Source organism: Canis aureus, chromosome 14 (genome assembly GCF_053574225.1).
Source record: "Canis aureus isolate CA01 chromosome 14, VMU_Caureus_v.1.0, whole genome shotgun sequence".
NCBI lineage: Eukaryota > Metazoa > Chordata > Mammalia > Carnivora > Canidae > Canis > Canis aureus.
Window position 1 is genome coordinate 37,388,765 of NC_135624.1, and position 6,967 is coordinate 37,395,731.

Below are 6,967 nucleotides of genomic sequence, written 5' to 3' on the forward strand. Positions count from 1 at the left end.
GTGACACCAGGAGGGGAAGGAAAGAGAAGCATTTCCTGAATATCCTTGAGTGCCCCGCCCTGTGCTGGGCCCAGAGAGTACAGAGACGCTAAGACAGTGGCCCCTGCTCTGAGGGTGCTCACCATCTCGAAGTAGAAAGCGATGAATGACCAGCTTGTTTGGAAAGCAATGTCTCTGGAGCCAGACAGCCCTGAATCCCATTAAACGTCTGCTGTGTGCCCGGCAGTGTTCTGAGAACACCATCTCGAGTTTCCAAGGAATTCTGATGATCTTGGAAAATTCTAAGCCCAGCGCTTCTAGAAATAGTATTTGTGAGGGCTCTGAATGCCAGTCTGAATGCCAGTATTTGTGAGGGCTCTGAATGCTCTAGTCTGCAATGCGGAAGTCCTCATGCCAGGTGTCCCAGGTATTCTTGGAGCCTCCCCAGAGCTGCCTGGCCACCTCTCTCTCCCATCCAAGGAGAAGGAATTGTTCTCCGTTGACTTGCAGCCAGCAACAGGCCAGGCCACATGCCTGCTTCAGGAGAGAGCAGAGGGAGGTTGTGGGCAGGGCCTCAGGTGACAGCCGGGCCCGGGGAGGGAGGCTGTGTCGCGCTGCGGGGACCTGCGGCGACTTGTTCAAGCTCCAGTGGGCTCTGTGAGCCGGGGTAAGGCCAGGTGCCACCGTATTAATCAAGGATGTCACTTTAGTGGAAGCACTGAAGTTATTACTTTATTAATTGATTAACTCATTCACACTTTCTTCCCTTCTGCCTTATGTCCATTTAGCTTTTCCTTTTCCCATTCGAAGTGGGGGCCGATGAGACAGGACTGGGGGAGTCATCGTCACGGTAACTGGCACGGCCTGTGGGGGCTTGCATCAAGTTCCGGCACCAGGAAGGGCTCCGTTAGCCTCTAATTGTCTCTGCGTCTCTGTCTTCTTCTGTCACTAAGCAAACTGAGTTTTCTGCTTGACCCCATCCTCTTTGCTGCGGGGAGTGATCAGGAACACAAAGGACGCCAGGTTGCCCGCATCCAGGGTGACAGATGGTCCTGATCTGCCCAAGACTGAGGGGATTACCCAGCAAGTGAGACTTGTAGTTCTTTTTTTTTTAATAAATTAAATTTTTATTGGTGTTCAATTTACCAACATACAGAATAACACCCAGTGCTCATCCCGTCAAGTGTCCCCCTCAGTGCCCGTCACCCACTCACCCCCACCCCCCACCCTCCTCCCCTTCCACCACCCCTAGTTTGTTTCCCAGAGTTAGGAGTCTTTATGTTCTGTCTCCCTTTCTGATATTTCCCACACATTTCTTCTCCCTTCCCTTATATTCCCTTTCACTATTATTTATATTCCCCAAATGAATGAGAACATACACTGTTTGTCCTTCTCCGATTGACTTACGAGACTTGTAGTTCTAAAACAGGAGCAGCCTCAGGCAAACCGCGGTGAGCCGGTTACCCTACCCCAGGTGGCATAGGGCCTGGAGGACAACCCATGACAGAAGCCACGAAGGCACTCAAAGTCCCATCTAAGTATGGAGAATATGCTGATTTTTCTTGATCTGCAAAAGTTTAGACTTCTCAACCCCGTCCTGTTAATCACCAGACAAGTAGGACCCTGTCTCTAGAGACAGAGGCTGAGGTCAAGGCCCCCGGCTCTGGGGTCCAGTCCTGGTTCAGCCACCTACGACCCCAAAGCTCTTGGACAGATCACTTAGCTTTTCTCAACCCCACTTCCTTGTCTAGATTCAATTGGCTAACATCTCGCTTAGGATTTTTAGATCTATGTTCAGTAGCCTGGCCTGAATTTTTTCTTTTTTTTTATAATAAATTTATTTTTTATTGGTGTTCAATTTGCCAACATACAGAATAACACCCAGTGCTCATCCTGTCAAGTGCCCCCCTCAGTGCCTGTCATCCATTCACCCCCACCCCCCGCCCTCCTCCCCTTCCACCACCCCTAGTTCGTTTCTCAGAGTTAGGAGTCTTCATGTTCTGTCTCCCTTTCTGATATTTCCCACACATTTCTTCTCCTTTCCCCTCTATTCCCTTTCACTATTATTTATATTCCCCAAATGAATGAGACCATATAATGTTTGTCCTTCTCCGATTGACTTATTTCACTCAGCATAATACCCTCCAGTTCCATCCCTGTCAAAGCAAGTGGTGGGTATTTGTCATTTCCAATGGCTGAGGAACATTCCAGTGTATACATAAACCACAGCTTCTTTATCCTCATCTTTCGATGGACACCGAGGCTCCTTCCACAGTTTGGCTATCGTGGCCATTGCTGCTAGAAACATCGGGGTGCAGGTGTCCCGGTGCTTTACTGCATCTGTATCTTTGGGGTAAATCCCCAACAGTGCAATTGCTGGGTCGTAGGGCAGGTCTATTTTTAACTCTTTGAGGAACCTCCACACAGTTTTCCAGAGTGGCTGCACCAGTTCACATTCCCACCAACAGTGCAGGAGGGTTCCCCTTTCTCCGCATCCTCTCCATTTGTGGTTTCCTGCCTTGTTAATTTTCCCCATTCTCACTGGTGTGAGGTGGTATCTCATTGTGGTTTTGATTTGTATTTCCCTGATGGCAAGTGATGAAGAGCATTTTCTCATGTGCTTGTTGGCCATGTCTATGTCTTCCTCTGTGAGATTTCTGTTCATGTCTTTTGCCCATTTCATGATTGGATTGTTTGTTTCTTTGCTGTTGAGTTTAAGAAGTTCTTTATAGATCTTGGAAACTAGCCCTTTATCTGATATGTCATTTGCAAATATCTTCTCCCATTCTGTAGGTTGTCTTTGAGTTTTGTTGACTGTATCCTTTGCTGTGCAAAAGCTTCTTATCTTGATGAAGTCCCAATAGTTCATTTTTGCTTTTGTTTCTTTTGCCTTCGTGGATGTATCTTGCAAGAAGTTACTGTGGCCGAGTTCAAAAAGGGTGTTGCCTGTGTTCTCCTCTAGGATTTTGATGGATTCTTGTCTCACATTTAGATCTTTCATCCATTTTGAGTTTATCTTTGTTTATGGTGCAAGGGAGTGGTCTAGTTTCTTTCTTTCTTGTATATCGTCCTTGCTTGGTTTGGGGACTGAGGTTACATTTCATGAGCCTCACAGATGCATTGGGACTGAGTTCTGTTCTGTGGCAGCATTTGTATCAAAGTGAAATTGCATATATATATATTTTTTCAATTTGTCTAATTTATTGACATACTGCATTTATAATCCAGTTATATCTTTAATGCTTTACAACTCCAATATGCCCCATTTCAATTCCTATCATTTATGTTTACCCACTATTATTTTCTCTCAATCAGTATTATAAGATGCTAATTATAAGCACTTTGAAGAAACAAATAACAACCTGTTCCATGTTTGTTTTCTAAGTCACTACTTTCTAGTCTTATATGTAGTTATTTGTTATTCATTAAGAGGAAGCAGGGGAGAGTTGTCTTGTCCTTTCTCAAACTCCTTGATGCTTAACTCACCAGTTGTTAGGCTGTCTTTTTTCCCCCAACATAAAATATCATGGTTTGGTGTACAATAATTTCATTATTTCAATGTACAAAATATTGACACTTTTGACTACAAATTCTTCTTTGAATGCATTGTTAAGAATGTGACATCATTTCAGATTCTTTTGAGGATGTGAAAGATGTGAGCTGTTCCCCTCCAGAGCTGTCCTCCATCCCTCTTCTGTCCTGTCCAGTGAGCTGACAGCTGTGAACTGAGCAGCTGGCTCCAAGGCCCCCTGGCTTCACTGGGAGGAGTCAGGAGGGGAAGGTGACCAAGGTCAGGTGTGTGTTTTCCAGTTTCCTTGTTCATTCATGTGTTTCACTCAGAGCACACCCTACACCCAGGAAGTAGGCCATTCACTCTGCTCACCTACTCCTGCATTTTCTGTCTCCCCGTTGATAAGTGAGTTCCATGATGGTAGTTTCCCAGCCTTGAGCCCAGGACCTGGCATGGATTAAGATCCTCTCCAGTGTCTGGTCCTCAAGAGAAGAGTTGAAGGAATCTTTATAGATCAGAGTCCAGCTCCTTCCGGGTATATCTGTGAAACTAAGGCCAAAGAGGCAAGAAGATATATGGATGGTCAAGAGTCTCACTGGAGGCAGAGCCAGGGCCCACATTTCGCTCCCTGAGCTCCTTCAGGCCGAGCATAGGTCCTCTTGGGGGATCGAGGGCAGGGGTGTGGGGTATCATATCTACGCACAGCAGGGAGACAGGTGTTGTCATTCCTCCACCCTGACTCACTCATCCCGTTTCTTCCCCTAAGCTCCTCTGATTTCTGCACCTCCAGAATCAAGCCTGCACAGACGGTCAGTTAATTAAATGAGGCCACAACAGCCGAATGCGCTGGAAGGTGTCTGTGCCCACTGCCAAACCTCTCATTTCTTTATAGCTGGGATTCTGAAAACAATAAAGTTCTCCAAGAAGCTGAGCAAAAGCTGACTCCTGAGGTCAGACCCAGTAAGCAGTGGCTGCCAGGGACAGATGTCTGAGCCACAGTCTCAGAGCTGCTGGACTCACAGACAGGTTCAAAGACGGGTCCCGTTTTACCTTCCTCTTCTGCTGATCCAAGGTCCCTAACCAAAGCACAAAAGGGAAACACAGACATTTTGAAAGAAACCACTGTGGGTGGTAAAAGGGAAGGAGGACCAGCAAACATTATTGAAAACTGATTCAATGTGCTCTTAAAAATATTCAGGTGGCACCTGGGTGGCTCAGTCGGTTAAGCATCTGACTCTTGATCTTGGCTCAGGTCATGATCTCCAGGTCTTAGGATCGAGCCCCGCATCAGGCTCTGCACTCAGCTGGGAGCCTGCTTGAGATTCTCCCTCTCCAGCTCCCTCTGCCCTTCCCCAACTCAAGCACATGCTCTCTCTTAAAAAAGTTAACATATACATAAATTTCAAGACTTTCCAAGGAAGACTTTGCTCATAAGTAGATTTTTTAAAAACTCAATATTAGTTTTATAATGGCTACTTTTAAAGGACTGGAAGCACTTTCCCTTGGGTCAGAAGTCTGACCAAATACCACCTTGCTTCATTCCCAGGCATGTGACACCAATAGTGCATTCACCCCGCTGAGAGGCATCTGCTTGGTCCCAAGCACTTATGGCTTGCTCTCAAAATGAACCCTTATGGTAAGTTCCACCCCTGGGAAACACCTTTCAGGTTTTATAAAACCCTTTCATGAGCTTATTTCACATTGTTTCCTTATAGGACCACAGCACTCACCAGGCTCATTTGAAGAGAAAAAAAATTGAGACTCATGGAGGTTGAATCAACCTGCTTCATCTATCTGGCACTAAGAGACAGACTCCAATTTGAAGCTTGCCTGTCTTGTGTATCACCCCGGGGCATGTCATATCATGTGTGTTGTTAGTTGAGTGTGTGTGTGTGTCTCTCCCATGTGTCTCTATAAATCTCTTGAGATAATGTCTTATCCACTTTGCTACTGGCCAATTCAGTCTCCATGGGTTGCATCTAACGGGGGGTCCCCATGGTCAAAGGTTTATTTATTTATTTATTTATTTATTTATTTATTTATTATTTATTTATTTTTGGTCAAAGGTTTAAAATGCTTGCCTCTGTGTTTGCATGAATGAAGGGAAGTTCCCTTTGATAAGAAGCCTGAAAAATGGCAATCTTGTCCTGGCTCTGCTATGTGACTTTGGACAACTCACGTTCCATTTCTGGTCCTTGGATTTTTCACTGGTGATGCAAGTTCTTTAAACCCCATAATCTAAAAAAAGAAAGAAAGAGAAAGAAAGAAAGAAAGAAAGAAAGAAAGAAAGAAAGAAAGAAAGAAAGAAAGAAAGAAAGAAGAAAGAAAGAAAGAAAGAAAGAGAAAGAGAAAAAGAAAGAAAGAAAGAAAGAAAAAAAGAAAGAGAAAAAGAAAGAAAGAAAGAGAAGAAAAGAAGAAGAAAGAAAGAAAAAGAAAGAGAAAAAGAAAGAAAGAAAGAAAAAGAAAGAGAAAAAGAAAGAAAGAGAAGAAAAGAAGAAAGAAAGAAGAAAGAAAGAAAGAAAGAAAGAGAAAAAGAAAGAAAGAGAAGAAGAAAGAAAGAAAGAAAGAAAGAGAAGAAGAAAGAAAGAAAGAAAGAAAGAAAGAAAGAAAGAAAGAAAGAAAGAAAGAGAAAGAAAGAAAAAAATTTTAAAATCCCATAATCTCTCATTTCCCTCTTCATGCCAAAGGTCTTGACATGATGCAGCATATCAAAAGAGAAAGTGAGATCTCTTCTCATATTCTTAAAACCAAATCAAAGACACCTGTAGTGAAAACAGAAACTTTTTTTGGCTTGAGGATCTTAAAGTGACCAGGAGGCAGGACTTACTATGTAATTTGTGGGATCCAGTCAAAAGGAAAATGTATGTCCCTTATTAAAAATGTTTAAATAATTTCAAGATCGCAACCAAAGAGCTTTAGACCATGTGAAAGCCTTACTGAGAATGGAGCCCTGTGTGAATGTGTAGGTTTTTTGTTTTTTGGTTTTTTGGTTTTTTTTTAATATTTATTTATGATAGACATACAGAGAAAGAGAGAGAGAGAGAGAGAGGCAGAGACACAGGAGGAGGGAGAAGCAGGCTCCATGCCGGGAGCCTGATGTGGGACTCGATCCTGGGACTCCAGGATCGCTCCTTGGGCCAAGGGCAGGTGCCAAACTCCTGAGACACCCAGGGATCCCCGAATGTGTAGGTTTTACACACATGAAGCTGGTCCTACAAACAGCAACCCCAGTTTAAACACGAGACTCTTGCTAATGCATCTTGATGGGAACATTTCCCACTTCAGGAACTAGGACCTCTACATGGACACATCTCAGAGTTGGACTCAGGGTGATGGTCAGGAAGGCCATGCCCCCCACTCTGTTTGACTTCCAGACCCTCGCATCTGCCTGTTGATTCATAAAACCTTATAATGGTAGTTGATTTGGGGAATGGTGTTTAACAAAGGGCAGTCTGATCCCCTAGGGGACATTTGACA

At 44.2% G+C, this 6,967-nt stretch overlaps 1 long non-coding RNA gene across 1 annotated transcript; it reads left to right on the top strand.

The window, feature by feature from the left end:
• The first annotated feature begins 293 nt into the window (after positions 1–293).
• On the top strand, positions 294–5,380 carry LOC144282912 (uncharacterized). Its single transcript, XR_013351327.1, has 4 exons — positions 294–406; positions 768–1,066; positions 5,037–5,126; positions 5,206–5,380. It is a non-coding gene; the product is annotated as an uncharacterized LOC144282912 (long non-coding RNA).
• Positions 5,381–6,967: the final 1,587 nt, after the last annotated feature.